Source organism: Callithrix jacchus, chromosome 9, assembly GCF_049354715.1.
Source record: "Callithrix jacchus isolate 240 chromosome 9, calJac240_pri, whole genome shotgun sequence".
NCBI lineage: Eukaryota > Metazoa > Chordata > Mammalia > Primates > Cebidae > Callithrix > Callithrix jacchus.
In genome coordinates, this window is record NC_133510.1 from 133,683,803 (window position 1) to 133,706,556 (window position 22,754).

The window sequence follows — 22,754 nt, forward strand, 5'->3', positions numbered from 1 at the left end:
GGTGGCCGGCCCTTCACAGTGTGATGGGGTTTAGGATGCATCTCCTCCAAACCTTGTATTGACATGTGACCCATGTGTTGGAGGTGGGGTCTGGTGGGAGGGGTTTGGGTCACGGTTGCATAGCCCTTGTGAATGGCTTGGTGCCTTCCCCATGGCAATAAGCGAGTTCTTTGAGATGGAGTCTTGCTCTTGTCACCCAGGCTGGAGTGCAAAGGCATGATCTCAGCTCACTGCAACCTCTGCCTCCTGGGTTCAAGTGATTCTCCTGCCTTAGTCTCCCGAGTAGCTGGGATTACAGGCACACACCACCACGCTCGGCTAATTTTTGTATTTTTAGTAGAGATGGGGTTTCATCATGTTGGTCAGGCTGGCCTCAAACTCCTGACCTCATGATCTGTCTGTCTCGGACGATAAGTGAGTACTTAAGGGAGCCTGGCTCCTCCTCCCCGTCTCTTGCTCCCTATGGTGATAAGTGAGTTCTTGCTCTGAGTTCACTAGGAGCTGGCTAAGGGAGGCTGGCTCCTCCTCCCCGTCTCTTGCATCCTCCCTCACCGTGTGATGCACCTGCTCCCACTTGGCCTTCTGCCATGTTTGGAAGCTTCCTGAGGCCTCACCAGAAGCTGAGCAGAGGCTGGCACCAAGCTTGTACAGCCTGCAGAACCGTGAGACAAATATACTTCTTTTCTTTACAAATTACCCAGTCTCAAGTATTTATAGCAACACAAAAGAGACAAAAGGCATGGCAAGTGTCCTGACCAGCGAGCAGAAATGGTTGTATTTCATGTTTATTCTATGCCATCCTTCCCGCCCCACTCCCTACTCTTGTCCATGAGAACCATGGGATTACAGGACCTGGTTTTCTGCCTACTGGTGCAGCCCCAACCCAGAACAGTCTCTGGCACATGGTGAGGCAGAATCAATGATATCAAAGGTGAGGCTTCTCGCCCAGAACATCCTCCCGTGCCCCCCCGGCCACCTTCCCCTTTTGCCGCCCTCTCCATCCCTGCCTCCATCAGGACTCTGCAGCAATGCCGCAACCCGCTTTGCAGCATTCTGATTAATTTCATGGAATTCTCATTTTCTCAACTGGATAGAAATGGCTCCACTTCCGGGTGCACACTACACAGGCAACAGGAGTCTAATTACCATTTTCTAAGTGGAATTACACCAACGACGTGAGTGGGGGATCCATCCAGAGGCTGTCAGGAAACTAGACTTTCACACTTGAGGAGCCTAGAGAAGACTGATCCTCACTGCCAAAGGCTCCACATTTCACCAGACCCACAGTCAAAACTGTGAACCAGGGACATAAGCTAGTTCTCCTGGAGGCCACCGCGCTGGCAGTCAGTCACGCAGCGATAATAAAACATCTCCTCTCGGAGATGGGCTTTGAAGCTGATGAGGGTGGAACAAAGTGGAAGGCGAAAAAACGTTTATGCCAAAAATAGGAGAGCTACTGGCTGCAAAGGCTGAAATTCGTGGTGTTAGGTGGATGGTGGGGGGAAGACAGCTCCGTAGCGGGTGGTGGGAGCCGTGAGTTTAATATTAGTGAGGTCTATGAACCAGCCAGAAAAGAGAAAGAGACAAGGCACGCGCGCGCACACACACACACGCCGACACGCTAAATATATCCATCCGTCCTGGCATCAGGACATACTGATTCATTGTGCACAGCGTTACTTTTCTAAATGTAGCCAGTGTGCATGTCTGTTGAAACAGCTATAGAAAATCACTGTTGCAAGGCTGAGATATTAATCAGTGTTTCTTTCTAGCACTACCTCTATATTTTTCCTCCATTCCCCTCCCATTTCCCATCCTAAGGGCTCCATTCTGTGCTCACTGCCTCAAGGAGGATGAGCATGGGTCAGGGAAGAGCAGAAACTGGGGGCTCTCCTGGGCTTTGGTCTGCAGACCCAAGGGGAATCAAGAAGACAGCACACAGAGGGGTTATTGTGAGAAACTGAGATTAAACTTCCCTTCTAATCTGCAGAAATATGTTGCTGCACCAGAGGCAGAGAGATGAGCTGAGAAGAGCTGATGCATGTATAGATACTGGTGGATTCTGCAGAGATGGGCTCTTGGCTCTGCTTTCTGGAAAGTTCCAGAGAGGTGACTCCTAGAGAATGTAAGGCTAGCATAGGAGTTGAGAAAATGGAGCTTGAACAGCCTGGCAGGGATTTGTGAACGACCCTGGGATAACTAAGAGCCCACGTGGATGCATACAACTAAACCATTAAATCACTTCACGTCTTCTATTTACAATGTCATCATGTAACTTCTACGCTTGTCTCTGAAATAATCAAACAACTGCCATGGTAGACTGTGGCTCATGTACTTTTACAGCTACATATAAGCAATCTGCATTAAACAGCATGGTGGGAATCTCAGTGCATGTGTATACTTGAAGGAGGACAGGAAGGAATCCCACAACAACTTGGCATTTGTAACCCTGCAGCCCAGCCTAGACCTCACCTTGGTGTGCCAATCAACTGCCTCATTGCTCTCAGATCTACTCTCTCTCCTTCTCATTTTGCTATGTATCCAAAAGAGCTACACTTCCCAGACACCCTCACCCTCTGCTTCTGGGTGGTCGGCCAAAAGGCAGCATCGAGGGGAGGGAAGCCAAGCACTTCTCCCCTTCTCTGTCTCCCCAGATGTCTCCAGGAGTGGCTCCATGTCCTGTCTCCTACCTGTGGTCTCTGCTCCTGACTGAGAACATCATCACCCCCACTGTCCCTTCAGCCTCAGAGGTGACGCCAGCTTCCTGCTGCACCCACTTGGCGTCTTAGCTCTTCCATCCTGGGTGTCTCCAATCCCCTATATCAGTGTCCCTCCATCTGAAATGCCTTGGCTGGTTCCTGCTTTTTGACTGAAGTCTGACTGGGATAGGCTGAAGAAAAAGGATGAGGTCAACTCCAAATTGATGACACATTTCTATCACTCTTTCAAAATGGGGCACAAAAAGTGAATTAAGTAATTTTGAGGGGGGTTGTTCTATTTCTTTCACTTAAGTTTCTAAAACTAGATTCAAACCTACTTCATAGACTTACTGTAACAACTGGAAGGTAACCCACTGAAATATGGGTTTTGCTGACCACCTACAAGGCAGAAAAAACATACAGTCTGATTTTTTTTTTGTTTACTTATATATAATTTAGTTTCCTTTCCTTTACTATCTCTTCGTTTGCTTGAAATTTTCCTATCAAAAAAATGGTTTTGATGCTTCTTCCCAAGTAGGAAAGCTTGTTCTGGTCCCAGCTGTCAGGTGATCCTGTGCTGGCAGCTACTTTAATCTATTTTGTCTCCACCCTGGACACAGAGGCACAGACACTCAATCTCCATGAGCTTTGAAAGCAGCTCAGAATGACTCTCATTGGACCCAGGACCCAGCCTTCTGTCCAGGGAAGCTTCTTGCCAAAACATCAAAGGCTGAAAGCCCAGGGTGCTGAGAAATGACTAGAAGTGGGTTGGGGCACAAACACCTTTGTTTCATTTTTGACACATCCCATCAGCTCCATACTCAAAACTTTAAAAATAAGGTAAAAGAGGAGCAGATGACATCTTTCAATCTGTTACTCTTCCCTTCATGGTTCCTGTGAAGACCCTCGATGAATGGATGGATGGATGGATGGATGATAGATGGATGATGGATGGATGGATGGATGGATGATGGATGGATGATGGATGGATGATGGATGGATGGATGGATGGATGATGGATGGATGATGGATGGATGGATGGATGGATGGATGGATGATGGATGGATGGATGGATGATGGATGGATGATGGATGGATGGATGGATGGATGGATGGATGGATGATGGATGGATGACGGATGGATGGATGGATGACGGATGGATGGATGGATGGATGGATGGATGGATGGATGGATGATGGATGGATGGATGATGGATGGATGATGGATGGATGGATGGATGGATGGATGGATGATGGATGGATGGATGATGGATGGATGATGGATGGATGGATGGATGGATGGATGGATGGATGGATGGATGATGGATGGATGATGGATGGATGGATGGATGGATGGATGGATGATGGATGGATGGATGATGGATGGATGATGGATGGATGGATGGATAAAGGATGGATGGATGGGCAACTGACTCTCATGAAGCCTGACCTCTGCATGTCCCCCACCATGTTCAGGTTGATCAAGGAACCCAATGGCTGGGCACCAATGCCCATGCCAGGCCAGCTCTTGTGTCCTGGGAGCACCGAATTCACTTCTGCCTCCTGTTTGGATTAGGATGCTCCTCCTCCCTTCAGATCTCCTTTCCATCCAAGTGTTCACAAATCCACCATCCCCAGGCCCAGCTCAAACTTCACTGTCGCAGCCAGTCAACCCCCACTGCTCTCGTCACACAGGTTTCCTCATCTGTAGTGAAGACCTGCTGTTTCTATCCGCCCAGCCAATTTCCCTGCTCATGTGGCAGCAGAACCCTGAACTTTCACCCAGGAGAAGGCCATCTCCCTGCCCTTAGCCGTTGTGTTTTGTGGGAAGCAATCCCAACCCTGGCTCCAGGGTTGCATGTGACCTGTACCCTCACAGCTGCATGAACCCAAAGCTAAGATCAATGGGTCACAGTTCTGAGGTTTTTCCTGGGAACACTGAGGAAGAAAGAGGCATTCTCTCCGACAGTGGCTAAATTGGTGGATGCAAGCTGGGAGACGATGGGGACCTTCTTTCATGCAAATTGGTGGGAGCCTGCCTGAGCACTGGACCAACACAGAAGAAAGCAGAGACAATGAAGAAGGAGAATATTCTTGATGACATCATCTGGGCACCTTGACTCCTCCTTGTGAGAAGCCTCATCTATAACTCAGATTTCCCACTTTATAAGCCAACATTTTCTGCTTTTTTCCTTGAAACTGTTTGACATGGGCTTATGTCAACAATATTCCAGATAATCCTCCCTAACTGACATACTTTCAACAGCATCTACTGCTGCCACAAAACTGAATTCTGTAATGTCTCATATTATACACTAACCATCAGAGTTTCTAGTCTTATCTCTCAAAATAAAGGAATCTCCAGTGGATCAGGACAGCTTTGGGCCGCTTCGATTCTCTGTTTGGGGAAAAGAAACATACAGAGAGCCAAAGGAACTTTCCAGAAGTAGCACGATGCATTCTCAGCAGCAGCAGGAGTATAAATGGGGGTGCAAGGAGATGGGGTTGGGATAGAGTGCTTAGTTCACCTCACGAGTTACAATGTCTCAGGGGCAAAGGCAGGCTCAGTAATTTCCAGTTGCCATTTCTCTCCAAGGGCCAGGATACGAGGTGATAAAAGTCACTGGCCACAAACAACCTTATTCAAGGAAAATAACCTCGTCCGCAGGGCACCTGTGGTGTGAAGGCTGAGACCTGTGAGTTCAGCAACAGAATCAGCCAGGCAAGGCTGCAGTAAGCCCGTCGGCTTGCCGGCCAGTCTGCAGGACTAATACAGAGGCCAGATGGAAACTCAACCTGGAACTCAGTCACACCCTAAAACAGGGAGACGTGCTCAGAGTTCAGTGGGAGGGTGGGGAGCGAAGTGGGAAACGGTCTACACAGCAGCTCCTGAGCCCAGGGCATGGCAGCAATCAAAACCCACATCAGTGTTCATCACAAGTCACCACCCACAACTGGCGGCAGAACGGTATTCTTATTCCCATATGCAAATTGCTGGCACGGTTTTCGCAGAGAACCTGCCTGAGACCCAGCCCGGCTCCAGAGATCAGCCTCCACACACATGTAAGCACATCTGAGGGTTACTGAGTTCTGGAAGTACTGTTATGGTAAGTACTGAACACACGTCACCCATTTAATCTGAACAACTCCTGAAGCAGGTGACGTTTTTATTCCCGTTTACAGAGAAGGAAACCAAGGCCCAGGGAGGTTAAGTAACTTGTTCAAGTTTGCCCAGCTCATAAAGACTCAAGCCAGGATTTGCACCCAGCAAGCCGGGCTCACCACTCTCTTCACTGTCTCTGCTCTCTGCTGTCTAGGAGGCCTCCTCCGGGACCCCTCTCATAGCTGTGGGATGTGCTGATATCTGCTGGCACTCTCTGCAAGGCGGTACACATGAGAACATTTTCCGCAGTGCCCTAAAGTCCCCCGCCTCCTTCCTCCTGGAGTTCTCAGGCCACTAGACACACCGTGCCTCTGTCGCACGCCGGGTGCAGAGCCATCGGCCATTCTCCTGGAGGGCAATGGCATGGTCATTCTCACGACTTCCACAAGCAGCTATGACTCTCTCTGTCCTGAGAGCACAAAGGGAGTCTGAAAACCCCGGGTTCCACCCAAAGACAGAATCGCACCGCGCCCTGACACCCGGCTTCTGCTTCCCTGCACAGAGACCTTCCCAGGGCACATGCCATCGTTCATGGGGAGACTTCACATCTGAAAAGTACTCAGGATTATGCACCACGGCCAAAAACGCCTGAAACGCTCCGCCTGTGGCAGGATTTAGTTTTAAAGCCGTGATATTTATAGCCGCCTGTCGACATTAACGCCAGCACTTAAGCTGCCTACAAATGTCAGGGCACCACTTTCCCGGGGAAAGCTGGGCTGCGACACGAAACGAACCAACCTGGAGCAAACCGAATTATCTCCTCAACGTCAGATCGAAGGTGGGCTTGTCCTCTGCTGTGGATGCCACCTGCCTGAGCGAAGAAATTAAGGAAAAAGCAATTTCCCCTAACAGGAGTTAATGGCGACGCTTTGAATGTCACATTAGCAGGATCTGCTACGCATGGCACAAATAACGAAGCATTTATGCACACGCGATTCCCTTTCACCCGGCACCTGGCAGAAGGAATCCAAGCGCTCACAGAACCCACGCCTTCAAAAGCAAGAAAGACAAGGTCTTTGAAGCTGTTTTCACGGCATCGCGACTCCGTCCAGCCACAGAAGTCACACTCGTTCAGAATGTTCACAACTGTTCAGAATGAGAATGAGTGCGGAAAACAGTCATGTGAATTCAGTGAAGCCTATTTCAGCCAAAGTATTTCGTTTCTCAAACTGGGGAAAAGGGATAGTTAGGAGTTCCTGTGAAAAAAAAAGAAAACTGAAGAGATTTCCCTGAATCTGGATTGGGCTTTGATCCTCGAGCCTCCCTCCTTCTCTGTCCCTGATGAATCCCGGAGACGCGGAAGCGGCAGCATTCATCCCACGCTGCTTTGGGACGGTTATTTTTCTCACACACAGTTTCCCTCATGCCCCAGTGGTTCCCAGCTGTGAGCCGGGATTTTGGCTAGCCAGATGGAAGGGATCCTATTAGCTGGACCTACATTCAATGCCATTTCCAACACGTACAGGCTGTGTGCCCTGGGGTGAGTTAGGTACCTCTCTGAATCTGAGGTTCCACGTGTATTGAATGGCAGCAAAGAATACTGTCTTTCCCAGGCTGTTGCAAGAACGAGATTAAATGTTAGCTTCAAAGGGAGCTGCAGGGAGGCCAGGTGCGGCAGCTCACGCCTGTAATCCCAGCACTTGCGAGGCTAAGGTGTGTGTGCACTGCTTGAGTTCCGACGTTTGAGACCAGCCTAGGCAATACTGCAAAATCCCACATCTACCAAAAATACAAAAAATTAGCTAAGTGTGGTGGTGCACAGCTGTAGTCCCAGCTACTCAGGGGGCTGGTGCTCAGGCAGGAGGATGGCTTGAACCCAGGAGGCCGAGGCTGCCGTGACCTGCGATCACGCGCTGCACTCCAGCCTGGGCAAGAGAGTGAAATCCTGTCTCAACAACAAAACGAAAGTGACCTGCGCAGGTCTCATGCTTCATGTGACTATCGCTAAGTTTTATTCAGGTCTGCCACGTTATGATCGGCTTCTGTTCGCTCCCTCACTCTGTCATTATTCCATCTCCCTTTCCTGCCTTCCTTTAGTTTTTGGTTTTCAATTTTTTTTTTTTTTTTTTTTTTTTGAGATGGAATCTCACTCTGTTGCCCAGGTTGGAGTGCAATGGTGCAATCACCTCCTGGGTTCAAGTGATTCTCCTGCCTCAGCCTCCTGAGTAGCTAGGATAACAGGTGTGTACCACCACACCCGGCTAATTTTTGTATTTTTAGTAGAAATGGGGTTTCACCGTGTTGGGCAGGCTGGCAGGCTGGTCTTGGCCTCCCAAAGTGCTGGGTTACAGACGTGAGCCACTTCGCCTAGACTGCGTTTCAGTTGTAATGTCTCCATGCAGTGCTGTTCTATATGTGTTCATGTCACTCTTAGAGGCTGCCCCAGGGAACTCAATAGACATATTTAAATCTAAATAATCTGTTCAGAATTAAAACTTGCCATTCCAAGTAGAATTCTTACATGTTACATAACTGAAAACCCAGCAGGGTGTTCTCCGTTATCTTTGAAGGGTCATATATGTGTAGGAAAGAGCCTAAGAGGAGGAAAACAGCCCTGTCCAGCCTGTTACCTCTACCCAGATAGCCGCCCTTTCTGTTTCTCTTCTCTGTTCAGGGTTTCCTGAGCATGAGCTAGTCCAGGCGCCCCGACAGGCGTGGAGACACAGAGGTCACAAAGCTGAGAGGTCCCAGCTTGTGTGGAGCTGACATCCCAGTGGGAAAGACAAGCGTTGATCTGGTGAGGATAGAAAAATACAAGCTCGTGACAATTGGGTAAACTGAGGCTCATGGAGATGACAGCCCCTTATGAGTACATCCCACAGTCTGGGACAGAATGCTCGCTCTGTATCACTGCGTTGGGGACAGGGACAGAGCTTTTCAGAAGAATAGGCCCGGCCCTTGACAGCAAGCCTGTCAAGCCTAGAAGTCGGCACCTCCCGCCACCCCGGCACCCTCTGCGCTGCTCCGCCGCTGCCTCCACACAGTCTCACGGTAAGATGGTGGATGCAAACGTGCTTTTTAAAGTGCCAAGCAGGGCTGGGTGCAGTGGCTCACATTTGCCATCTCAACACTTGGAGGCTGAGGTGGGTGGATCACTTGAGGTCAGGAGTCTGAGACCAGCCTGTCCAACACAGTGAAACCCCATCTCTACTTAAAAATACAAAATTAGTTGGGCGTGGTGAAAAGAGCCTGTAGTCCCAGCTACTGGGGAGGCTGAGGCAGGAGAATCACTCGACTCCAGGAGGCAGAGTTTGCAGTGAGCCGAGATTGCGCCACTGCACTACAGCCCGAGTAAGACTCTGTCTCACTCTAAAAAAAAAGAAAGAAAGAAAAAGAAAAGAAAGTGCAGCGTAGGAGTGACGTAACCCACGGAGGCCTCAGGGACCCCACACTCCAGCCCTGTGTGCTGGCTACTCGGGACACGCCCCCTTCCCTGCTGGCTACTCGGGACACGCCCCCTTCCCTGCTGGCTATTCGGGACACGCCCCCTTCCCTGCTGGCTACTCGGGACACACCCCCTTCCCTGCTGTCCACAGCACTGGCCATGTGTGGGAAAGGGGTGTGTTCCTGGCTGTTATGTCACAAAGTACCATGACTGGCACTTATATTGTGCTTAAGACAATATAAAGTGTCCTCTCACAGCTCTGGAGGGCAGATGACTGAAACCCAGGTGTCACCAGGGCCAGCTCCTCCTGGAGCTCTGCAGGAGAAACCACCCCATGCCCCACTACCGCTGCTGGCATGGCTGGTGATGCTTGGTGATCTCTGGCCAGAAGACACCTCACTCCATCTCCCTGGGTGTCTCTGTGTCTCTTCTCCTTATGGGGACGACAGTCCTTGGGTTTAGCGCCTGCCCTCCTCCAGCATGACCTTATCCTAACTTAATCACGCCTGCAAAGACTCATTTCCAAATAAGGTCACATTCGCAAGTACAGAGATTTAGGACGTGGGCAGCAATTGGGGGAACACGGCTGACCCTCTGCATCTCCCAAAATGAGGGGGACTGCCTCACTTGCCCCCTATCTGCCTGGGTTCATGCCTCTGGACACCCACCCCGGGCCGTGCCCTCAGCTGTGGTGGCACACACCCCGGTGGCTCCCGCCTGGGCACTGCCCTGGATCCATGCCTCTGGGCCACCTGCCCTGGGCCACACCAGCACACACCCCTGTGGCTCTTGCCTGGGCACTGCCCTGGATCCATGCCTCTGGGCCACCTGCCCTGGGCCACGCCAGCACACACCCCAGTGGCTCCTGCCTGGGCACTGCCCTGAATCCATGCCTCTGGGCCACCTGCCCTGGGCCACGCCAGCACACACCCCTGTGGCTCTTGCCTGGGCACTGCCCTGGATCCACATCTCTGGGCCACCTGCCCTGGGCCACGCCAGCACACACCCCGGTGGCTCCTGCCTGGGCACTGCCCTGGATCCATGTCTCTGGGCCACCTGCCCTGGGCCACACCAGCACACACCCCTGTGGCTCTTGCCTGGGCACTGCCCTGGATCCACGCCTCTGGGCCACCTGCCCTGGGCCACGCCAGCATACGCCCCAGTGGCTCCCGCCTTGGCACTGCCCCCGTTGTCTCCTCTTGCCCCTGTGAGATATCCAGGGGGGGAACGTTGTTTGGCCAGGCCACTGTGATCATGTGGGCCTCAGCTGAAACATCACCCCTAACCAACACGTGCAGGGTACCCTGCGGCTCCCCTCTCCCTCTAGTCACGCTGGCTCATCACAGTCTTCCTCTGCCTCTGAAATTCTTATCTACTGGCTAGATGACCTGATGCTTTTCTGTGCTCCTCCCACCCCAGGAGAAGGTGAGTTTCATGAAAACAGAAATGAGCTTGGGCCTGGTCCTCAGTTTACTCCAAACATCTGGCACGGTACCTGGCTGTCCTATTTTAGTTGATTCCGTTGAGGGTGCGTATCAGTGAAATTGCTCACGGGATTAGCTATTCTTGATCACTGACCTCTCTGGCACCAGCCAATGTGTTAGCCCCCTGGGCACATTCTATGCTTTTAACGCTTACATCTAGAAAGGTACTTTATCGGCACTTTAAAGATGGGAGGATACCATGTTTCTCAGAGATTAGTCAGCTTGATCACATATAAACAGTTAGTTAATGATCAAATTCAAATTTGAACCCAGACTGGTCTAACTAAAGCCCAAAGTCTTTGACTTAGGCCATGCTACTGAAATCAACAGGAATGTCCCCTAGGGTGGGTGATGACTCCACCACCGACTCATTGGCCCGAAACTGTAAAGGACTGTAGACCACACCGGAGGGTACGGGCATGCCTGTAAGCCACCTGACACTGTTTAGCTATGCCCCACCCCAATCTCCTCTTGAATGGTAGCTCCCATAATTCCCATGTGTTGTAGGCGGGACCCCGTGGGAGATAATTGAATCCTGGGGGCAGTTTCCCCCATACTGTTCTCATGGTAGTGAATACATCTCATGAGATCTGATGGTTTGATAAGGGGAAACCCCTTTCCCTTGATTCTCATGATCTTTTCTTGCCATGTGATACCTGTCTTTCGTCTTCCGCCATGATTATGAAGTCTCCCCAGCCAGGTGGAAGGGTGAGTCCATTAAACCTCTTTCCTGTATAAATTGTCCAGTCCTGGGTATGTCTTTATTAGCAGTGTGAAAACGGACTAACACACCATCTGACTGTCCTCACTCTGGTCTCAGCAGCCCTGCTGAGCAGCTCTGGGTAGAGGAGGCCAAGAGGGGTGAGTCTCCATAGCTCTGGGGTAGAGGAGGCCAAGAGGGGTGAGGCTCCATAGCTCTGGGGTAGAGGAGGCCTTATCAAGTGCCTACTATATGCCAGATTTGGTGCTGGGCACTAGAACAAAGTCTCTCTTGAGATTACATTTTGGTGGGGAAGACAAACACAAAGGCAGACAGGTAAAGCAGACGAGATGAGAGCGCTGAAGGAATGGAACCCAGGATGTGCAAGGGGCCAGCAACGGGGTCTCGGGTCCTTTAGACCAGATGGTCAGGAACGCCAAGGGAAACTGAGAGCTGATAAACCAGGAATCAGAAATACAAATGCTGAGGGAAACAGCATTCCAGATTTTAAACCAAAAACACAAAACTGCAAATTCCCTGGAGTGGAAATAAGTGAGCATATTCCAGAAAGATGAAGGCAGCCAGGATGTGTGGGGACAGGACAGAAGGGGTCACAGGAAGACTCCAGGCTGGAGTAGGTGGGGCCTGAGAGTGCAGGGTCCTGCGGTAGTTTAGGTCTTTCTCTCTGAGCAATAGACAGCAATTGGTAGGTGTTACACAGAAGAGGGGCATGGCTGGACTTCAGGTTTACAGGGTGGCTGCAGCTGCAGGGTGAACATGGGCTCCAGGAGATCCACAGTCTTAGGCAGAACGACCTGTGGTGAAGGTGACAGATATTGTCAGCAGGTGGCTTAGCAGTGACTAGCTTCACTGTGCAGATGTAAGAACAGCCTGCATCTGTCACTCACTCATTCCGTCCCCAAACGTGGACGGCATGGTTTCTCTCTGCCAGGATGGACACTAGGGATATGCTGACAAGCAGGAAAAGACATGGCATCTCATGGCTTTGTGGGTAACTGGACTGAGCCACATGGCTCTTGCTTGGGGTCTCCGAGCAGTTGTGCTCAGACGGCAACTTCAGCTGGAGTCATGTGCAGGCTTGGCTGGCTCTTCGCCTGCATTCTGCCCTCAGCGGGGACGGCTGGAAGAGAGGAGGCAGGCCCACTCTAGGACTACTGAGCTTCTCCTCTCCTGGAAGGTAACGGGACAAACGCAATCTGGACAACAGACACAGCAAGCGCCAAGGTGCTGACATGGGATGCTATGCGTCTGCCGGGAGAGGTGAAAGAAGCCCATGTGCCGGGTGAGGAGAAGGACGACGGTGGAGGATGAGGCTGCAGAGGCAGCCATGACCAGATCACACAGGCCCTGACCCAAACGCTGTCAGCTTTCAGAACAGAAGTAAAACCCTCACTACTACTTCCCTTCTGTATCTACAGTCTCTCCAGACACATATCTTTAAACACCAGCTCTAATCTAAGGACTCCCAAATTCCCATCTCCAGCCATGTGGCTCCCTAAACTCGAGAAGGGGACATCTTCCTGCCCATATGACTTCTCCTTTGGCTGCCAAGTGAACGTCCCCCACCTCCTCTGGTCCCCTCAGCACACATCCCTGAGTCCTCTGCATGTCATCAATGCCACTTTCTTCTTCTTCTTTTTTTTTTTTTTTTTTGAGACGGAGTTTCGCTCTTGTTACCCAGGCTGGAGTGCAATGGCGCAATCTCGGCTCACCGCAACCTCCGCCTCCTGGGTTCAGGCAATTCTCCTACCTCAGCCTCCTGAGTAACTGGGATTACAGGCACGCACCACCGTGCCCAGCTAATTTTTTGTAGTTTTAGTAGAGACAGGGTTTCACCGTGTTAACCATGATGGCCTTGATCTCTGGACCTTGTGATCCACCTGCCTCAGCCTCCCAAAGGCCACTTTCTTCTTGATCTCGCTCAGACTACAAGGCCTTCGAGTCATCCTTGGCTCTTCCTTCTTACTTAAGCCAAAGTCAGTCTGTCAGCATCCTGTCATCTCCACCTTCAAAATACGTCCAGAACCTGACCGTTCTGCTTGAACCCACCACTCTGGTCTGAGCCATTACCGTCACTCACCTGGGTGATTTCAAATGCTTCTGTGCAGCTGGTCCCCAAGGATGCCACTTCACAATGGACCTCACACCCCACTACTCATGCCCTGGTGGCATCCCCTCACCTCGAATCCAGACCTATAACCATCTTTTGTACAGGAGGACCTGGCAGAAGGGACTTTCAAAGCTGAGCCATAAGAAGCCTCAACGCTTTTGCTTAGAGATCATAAGGTCTTTGCTCTTGGGGAACTCAGTCACTGCCGAGGAATTCTGACCACCCTGAGTCCACCATGCTGTGAGGAAGCCCAAGCTAGCCTGTGGAGAGGTCACATGACGAGAGAAATGTCTGGCCCGCCCTTCCCTTCCAGCCATCTGGGAGAGGACAACATGCAGGCAAAGAGCCAGCCAAGGCTGCAGAGGACCGCAACTTAAGTTGCCATCTGAGTATAACTACCCGAGTGGAGGCCCCAGGTGAGACCGCACGTAGCTAAGCCCAGTCAACTCACACATCCATGAGACATCAACATAAATCGCTCATTCTGCCACTGAATTGTGAGGTTGCATTAGTCCCTTCTCACACTGCTATAAAGGCATACCTAAGACGGGGTAATTTATGAGAAAAGAGGTTTAATTGATTCACAGTTCCTCAGGCTATACAGGAGGCATGGCTGGGGAGGCGTCAGGAGACTTACAATTATGACAAAAGGTAAAAGAAATGCAGGCACACCTTCACGTGGCGACAGGAAGGAGTGTGGAGCGGGAGGTGCTAAACACTTTTAAACCAACAGATCTTGTGAGGACTCACTCACTGAAATCTGCCCCTGAGAGCCAGTCAACCCCCCACAACGAGGTCCCTTCCCCATCATTGAGAATTATAATTCAACATGAGATTTGGGTGGGGATGCAGAGCCAAACCATTCAGGGTGCTTTGTGATACAGCAGTAGGTACCTGGTGTACCTCTGCACGGGTCTCCCTGCATCTCCTCTTGCATACTACGTCTCTGTGGAGTTGCAAATATAAGCCCCTAAAAATTCAGGTTACAGAGCCCAGGAGGTCAAGGCTGCAGTGAGCTGTGACCATGCCACTGCACAGGGCCAGGCACGGTGACTCACGCCTGTAATCCCAGCACTGTGGGAGGCCAAGGTGGGCAGATCATGAGGTCAAGAGATACAGACCATCCTGGACAACACGGTGAACCTCCATCTCTGCTGAAAATACAAAAATTAGCTGGGCATAGTGCCATGCATGTGTAATCCCAGCTACTTGGGAGGCTGAGGCAGGAGAATCACTTGAGCCCTCGAGGTGGAGGCTACAATGAGCTGAGATTGTGCCACTGCACTCCAGCCTGGCAACCGGGTGAGACTGTCTCAAAGTGAAACCATAGACGCTGTCGAAGCCCAGTGAGGGCAAGGACTGTAGCTCTTTTGATCAACAGTGTATTCTCAGTGCTTGGACATACAGGCCTGCAGTAGCTGTTGAATGAGTTGGTCACAATGAAATAACATGATTAGCCTCCATTAATTGAACACTGTGCTAGGCAGTGTCCCAAGCTCATTACATGGATAATTGCAACGAAACCTCGCAATGATAGTAGAAGCAACATTTTCTTGTTTTTAAAATTAAGTCTGACCTGTGGCAAAATGTAACATGAATAATCTTTATCTTTGGGGCTCCTTGATCCTTTCCCTCAAGAATCCAAGATCCAAGAATTAGGATTGTTCTTCCCACTGCCAAACTCTCTCCCCATCCCCAAAACTGGGGTGTCACAGTAATTGGACTCACCTCCACGCTGATGAATGAGGTACTATTGAGAGAGACGGAGAGGTACCCTGGGTAACCTGGGGCCACGTGTAGGTGAGTACTTGCTGAACGGTACTGAATAGATCTGGAAGTAGGCATCACTGACATTCTTGATTTTCTTACCTGCAAGGAGCCCTCATATTGTGATGAAAATATCAAACCACAAAAGAGGAAAAAGGATTCTGCTTTCACCCCTGTTCCCACCCCATGTGGGAAGAGAACTCTGAACCTCTTACAAGAAGACTACCTATTCTGGATGCAAGGATGGTGTGCTAGACATAGAGACATGCTGCTTAGATTCCTCCTTCAAGAAAGGACGCACTGCCCAGCTGTGAAGAGTGTGGTTTGCTGGCAGCCTGAAACGTTAACTCACCCAGATTTGCCTCAACTCGAGCTGACGTATCGGTCATTCAGGTGGCCCCAGCCAACAGCTGAGCAAACATGTGGTACCAAGGCCTAGGCATCTCTGCCTAACACGGGTTCCTCTCACACGCTCCAGAGACGCCCACTGGGCTGACACAGACTTTGTCAAATCTTTATAACTGTCTGGCAACTCCCCTTCCCTAATTCTGCTTTCTCTTTTTTCCTTTCACAAGTGTTATTCCCACAATAAACCCTTTGCCTTCCAAAAAAAAAAAAGAAAATTCAGGTTAGATCACGTCCTTCTACTGCTGAAAACCCTGCAGTGGCTTCTTATATCACTCTGGAAGATCCAAAGTCCTTACCTTGGCCTTCAAGAACCTTAAGGGATCTGCTCCAAATCATCTCCCTCATCTGAATTCTTCTTCTCACTCTCTCCTCACGTTTCCTGTACTCCTGCACCTCGGGCTTCCACACACTCCTCAGACACGGCAGCCAGCTGCTCTCCTCCCCAGGGTCTCTGCACTCCTGCACTGCTCCCTCCCTGACTTCATCCAGGTCTCTGTTCAAACAACTCACCCACAGTGAGGTCTCCCCCAGCCACTCAGTGCAAACCAGCTCTTCCATTACCGTCACTCCTCCTCCCTTCTCACCTCCCCCACCTGACCTGTGCATTAATTTATCAGCTCTCTACCAGAACCAAGGGCATGGATTTAGATCACTTTTTCCAGAAACTAGAACGCATTCGCTGCAAAGTAGTTGCTAAATAAATATTTTCCAAATGAATGGGCATGTTTTTAGGTGTGAGTTCCATTGGATTTCTCTTTTTTTTTAACTTTTATTTTAGGTTCAGGGGCACATGTGCAGGCTTGTTATACAGGTTTTAATCAGGGCGAGTACTGTAAGCTCTGAAGTTCTTCAAGAAGCCAGTGTCTGCGGTGAACAAATCTATTTCCCTTTAAAATCATATATCTGGACATACTTTTCTGACTCTTCAAGTGAAAATTACTTGGAAGCTCCCATAACACAATCAAAAAGGGCTCTGAAAAGAACCATGTGGGCCAGGTACGGTGCTCACGCCTGAATCCTTTTGGGAGGCCAAGGCAGGTGGATCACAAGGTCAGGAGATTGTCAACCCCAGCCTGACAAACATGGTGAAACTCCATCTCTACTAAAAACACAAAAAATAGCTGGGCATGGCGGTGGGTGCCTATAATCCCAGCTACTCAGGAGGCTGAGGCAGGAGAATCGTTTGAACCTGGGAGGCAGAGGTTGCAGTGAGCTGAGATCACACCACTGCACTCCAGCCTGGGTGACAGAGCAAGAATCCATCTCAAAAAATAAACAGAACCACCACGTGTTGGTGAATCCCTGCGGTGCATAACCAATCACAGGCTGCAGGAAGCCAGGCACGCTGCCTTTAGCTAAATTGAATGATCACTATTAAGACAGGCGGCACATCAGTGATATTTGGAAACAAAAACGCCAGCATATGAATTGACCAGCAGGGTAATTATCAGTTCAGACAGACCCTGAATGCACGCTGGCACAGCTCCACAGCTGTAACTACCCATTAACACAGGACGGGCAGTTTTAATTCACAGGCCCATATCCCCTCTTGCCCCCCAGTCACTTCAGGATGTGGAAGACACATACCACATCGGGTTCGAGGTGAGACAACAGGGGCCACAGGACTGGGGATGACAGCCACGGTGACAGCGCCTGAGCGCCACACTTTTGCCCAAGTGAGCCACTCGACCGCTTACCGCACAGTGTCAGCTTCCTGTGGATCAGCAGGGAGGTCCTGGAGTTCTCCCCCACTGAGGATCCAGAGGTCATGACGTGCTCCGTCTCCCACACATGGTGACGCCCTGACCCCAAACTGCGCATCTCTAGCTTTCCCTGCCATAGCGGATGACAGCATTGCTGCCCCCAAAACTCACGTCCTGGCTCCTTCCCGCCTCTCACACTCCACGTCCAGTCCGTCGGCAAACCCTGTCGATTCAACCTTGAAGACACACCCAGAGCCTGAGCGCTCTCCCCACCCTGCCTTGGTGGAAGCCCCCATCAGATCGCATCAGGACATGGCTCCCAGTGGGGTCCCTCTTCCACTCCTGATTTTTCCTGTTTGGCCACTGGAGTGACCCTCTACAAACGAAAGCCAAACACACCTCCTCTCTCAACTCCAGCAGCATCTGACATAAACTGATGGCAAAACTATGCCAGTCGCTCCTTGCATCTGAGGCAGGAGGGTAAGAGACAAGGCTCGGACACTGGACCAAACAGGACTTGCTGAAACAGGTCCCAGGCAGAAGCACCTTCCCATGAGGCACACCCACAGCGCACGTCAGTTTACCATCGCCATGGCAACACCCAGAAGTTACTGCCCCTTTGCATGGCCATGACCGGGCGATCCAGAAGTTGCCACCCCTTTCCAACAATTTTCTACATAACCTGCTCCTTAATTTGCATGTAATTAAAGTGGGTATAAATACGACCGCGGAGCTGCCTCTGAACTGCTGCTCTGGGCACACGGCCTGTGAGGCAGCCTTGCTCTGCAAGGAGCTGGGACTCTGCTGCTGCTGTTCCCTCTGCTTCAGTAAAAGCTGCTGTCCAACACCACTGCTTGTCCTTGAATTCTTCCCTGTGCAAACCCAAGCACCCCCCCAGCCTAAGCCCTGATTTGGGGGCTCCCTGCCCTGCACCACATCTACATTCCTGCTGATGCGACTTCTTGGCTCCTCATAGCTGGAAACAGAGTTACTTACCGTCCCCCTACTCTGAAACCAGGGAGACCCTGGGTTGGCAGACCCTGTCTGGCTTTGGCCAACAGAATTCGAGCAATGCCTTGCTCCATTCAAGTCTGTGCCTCGCAAGGTCTTCCGTGCCTCTGCCTCCTTCATGCCCCAACTGTGCCCTGGCCAGAAGCCCTATCTCCCCTGATGGAGGAGGGGAGAGCAAGGCGGTCACCCCCGCCCAACAACCCAGACCCTGCAGTGGCCACCCAGGTGCATGTGAGCCCCAGCTGGACCAGAGGAGCTGTTCCGTCTTGACTGCTTCAAGTCCCAGGCTTTGGGACAATTTGTTATGTGGCCTTATTGGGGCATTTCTACAATTCTTAAAATTCTACTTTGGTCCCTAAGACTCTGGCCAATTTATTCCCAATGTGGGTTTCATTTTTTACTCCCCCGCCCCCACCGCCATTCACTGTCTGGCCCACTTTCTTCTCTGTGGACGTGTCAAGCACCCACACACCCCAGGCCCTCTGCACTCCCCACTGCCTGGAATGCTCCTCCTTGAACCCTGACAGGGCTCCCTCCACCCTCTGCTCAACATATATGGCCAGGGAAGCCTCTTGGACCTCTCATTAAGGTGCCACCACATCACTTCCTGCTCCCGCACCCAATTTACTTTTCTGCAAAGCACTTATCACTGTCTGAATTATATCACACGCAGAAGACGTTTTCTTCACGGGGAGTTGAATGTTGAGGTCTGTTTTGCTAACTGCTATACCTCTGGTACCTGCAACAGTGCCTGGTACATAGTGCTCAACCAACCTTTGTGAATGAACGAATAGTCACGCAATAACCAGGCTGGGCCCAGGGATGCCAGGTGCATCTCACTATATGGATCCCTATTAAGATGCGCCCAAGTATCCCTTTCCCTTGGTAGGGAAGCTGGAGACAGAGCAGTTTCCCAAAGGACAGGGCGGATGTGCCAGCAGTCTCGTTAGACCATCCCACTTGGTTCAGACTCCATTGCTCTTCCATCTCTCTTGGTATTTCAGACTCCATGGACCAGGAGTGAATGGCTCAGGAATACTACCGTTTCTCTTGTACAAGTCCCATCAAAAAGAACTCAGCTAGGCATGTGGCTCACGCCTGCAATCCCAGCACTTTGGGAGGCCGAGGCAGGCAGATCACTTGAGGTCAAGAGTTTGAAAGCAGCCTGGCCAACATGGTGAAACCCCATCTCTACTAAACATACCAAAAAAATTAGCCTGGCGTGGCGGTAGGTGCCTGTAATCCCGGCCACTCAGGAGGCTGAGGCAAGAGAATCTCTTGAACTCGGGAGCGGGAGGTTGCAGTGAGTTGAGATTGCGCTACTGTACTCCAGCCTAGGCAACAGTGAGACTCCATCTCAAAAAAAAAAAAAAAAAAAAGAAAGGAAAAGAAAAGGAACTCTTCTTGGGTTCTTCCCATATGTGAGGCAATCTAGCTTTAGAGTTCCTCCCCAATTCTCCTTGCTAATGATGCAAAAAAGACAGAAACTCGACATGCCATCAGCTCTTCTCCAAAGAATCTCCAAGGAAAGAGACTTGGGAGAATTACTCCTCCATTGCTATGAAAATGTTCCCGGCCACAGTTCCTTTTGTATTTTCTGTATCTGCTAACAACATTCGGAGTAAGAAAGCCATGTCCCGCACTCCACGCTTTGTTCTGCTGGGGAAGCTGTGAGCTCTCTTCTCCTAAGGAGTGAGAATTAGGCAATTGTTCCTATTTTCTTTTATGTCCAGCCTCCCTGGAAACTTGGAGCCAAGTGAGCATCTTGGAGTAACTGTGTACAGCCTGCAAGCTGGTATCTTAGTTCTCCCAGCTCTTATGCAAACATTCTTCTTCCATCCATATCACTCCACTGTATTTAATGACTTTGGTAATTAGACCATATCCTTGGAAAGAAGCATAATAAACACATTCACAGATAATGAAGTGATCAATTACCATTTTTTTAAAGTACAAAAAAAATCAAAAGGGACTCAAATCAGGTTAAATATCACTGCATGATCTGTGCTGGGGGTGGGGAAGGGTGGTCTGGTCAGTTTAAGTATTATTCTCACGTAAATGTTTCAGGAAACATTCAGCCCCAATTTCAGTCTTATCTATTTCACTAAAAGCTTTTACATCTGGAAGGAAAACTATATCCTGTTTGCAATTCAGTAAAACTCAGTGGTGGGTGTGATTTGGTGACGCAGTCACCAAGCTCGTCACCAGACTGGCACTCCAGCGTCTTTGCTCCATACAGGCAAAGGAGAGGGGCCGTGAGCTGGCCGTCAGGCCAGTGTGGCTTCAGGTTCACAGAGCTGGGAATCCTGCACTGCCTGACATCCTCCCAGGATGGGTCTCTGATCCCTGTAGAATCCTCTTTGGCTCTCAGCAAATCAGGTTGATTGAAACTGTGTTGAGGTTCCAATTCCACTCACATCACTGACAACAAAAGAAAAAAACGCCACAAACTCAAAGAATGTGAGGTCAGACAGGAGGGAAGATACTGTATTGCTGGCTTTGAAGGTGGCGTACCGGGCCCTGAGCAGCCCTTGCAGCTGGAAACGCAAGGAACGAATTCTCCCCAAAGCTCAGAAAGGCACGCAGCCCTGACGACACTAGACTGTAGCCCTGTGGCTCATCTTGGACTTCTGACCCCCAGAACTATAAGATAACACGTCTGTGTTGCTTTAAGCCACTGAGACTCTGTGGAGTCACTTGCTACAGCAGTGATAAGAAACAGATACATGGTTTCTGAGCCTCAGTACCACTGACGTGTGGGACCAGGTGACAATCTGCTGTAGGAGACGGATCTGAGTGCGTGGTTGAGGGTTCCACAACCCTGGCCTCCTCTTCCCCACTCATATCAATCAAAAGTGTCCTCAGTCATTGCAAATGTCCCCTGGGGGGAAGTTGCCCTGCTGAGAACCATTTTTTAATCCAGGAGACTCTCAGCTAAGCTCCTTTCACCCAGGGAGTCACGGCACATCCTACATTAAATTCACTAAGCCCTGAACGTGTGTCCCAGGCGCTAAAGGCAGAGGGTTGGATAAATCATGGTGTGTGTTCTCAGAAAACTCTAAGTCAGTAACCGAGGCAGCTGCTTAAAGAATTCTGTGATAGCACCTCCTCTTCAGAGTTACGGCCTGAAAACTTAGAGCACACAGTGAGAAGCGGGATAGTCAGCTTGCTGAGAACTGCAGGACCCCTTGGTTCACATTCAGGGTCGGTAGTCGGAGAATACGGCACCTTTCTTTGCTAATTGAGATGTAATCATTCTTTTCTAATTGAGAGGAACCCACATTCCACAAAGCTCACTGTTGTGGGTGCAATGGCCCAGTGCTGACACATTCACAAAGTCTTACAGACATTACACCATCTAACTTGAGAACATTTTCATCACTCCAAAAAGAACCTCATACCCCTCAGGGGTCTCATACAATATCCCCATCCCCTTCACTCCCCCCAACCTCCTTCATCCCCTCCAACCCCCTCCACTCACCCTTACCCCCTCCATTCCCCCACCCTCTCCACTTCCCCCCACCCCCTCTACTCCCCTCCCACATCCTCCACTCCCTTCCCACCCCCTTCACTCCCCTCCTGTCCCCTTCACTCCCCTCCTGTCCCCTCCATTCTCCTCCCACCCCCTCCACTTCCCTCACCCCCTCCACTTCCCCCCACTCCCTTGGTTCTCCTCCCACCTCATCCACTTCCCTTATCCCCTCCGCCTCCCCCATGCCTAATCTACTTCCCCCACCTCCTCCACTTCCCCCCATCATCCCTGGCAACCATCCAGATGCTCCCCTCAGAGCTCCAAACACTTCCCCAAAGAGGCTATATATGGAGGTAAAATCACTTAAAGAGTATTTTCGGGTGCAGTCTAATCCTGTTTCCTCTAATTGTGAAACGCAAATGACCCCGGTAATATATGTACTGGATCACAGAACTGGAGATGATTATTTTTTATTTTTGTAAAAAAATGTTTCCCAAAATGAGAATCCAATAAAATGTTAACACTTGGTAAAAAACAAATTCATTCAGCTTACCTCAGTGGCATCAATAGCCAATCAAGCCACCAGCTAAATACTGGAGAGATCTCAGCTCATCAGGAAAGCGTGAGGAATGTCCAGTTACCTGTACCCTGATAGAGCAACGTTCTGGTTTAGCTATTCTCTTTATACTAGAGGTCATTAAATGTCTGAGGAGCAGCTTAAAATACCTGAAAGTTTGGAAACCCACCGTAGCCCCTCTGGTCTTTAGTGGAAGCACACTCCATTTCCATTCAGGAGCAGTGAGCTGCCACCACACAGCTCAGCTGTGTTTAA

The 22,754-nt window shown here is 50.4% G+C and overlaps 1 protein-coding gene across 50 annotated transcripts in view; it reads right to left on the reverse strand.

The window, feature by feature from the left end:
* Nucleotides 1-22,754, reverse strand: part of RIMBP2 (RIMS binding protein 2) — a 352,269-nt gene that overhangs the window by 116,702 nt on the left and 212,813 nt on the right. The gene's annotated exons all lie outside the window — the stretch shown is intronic.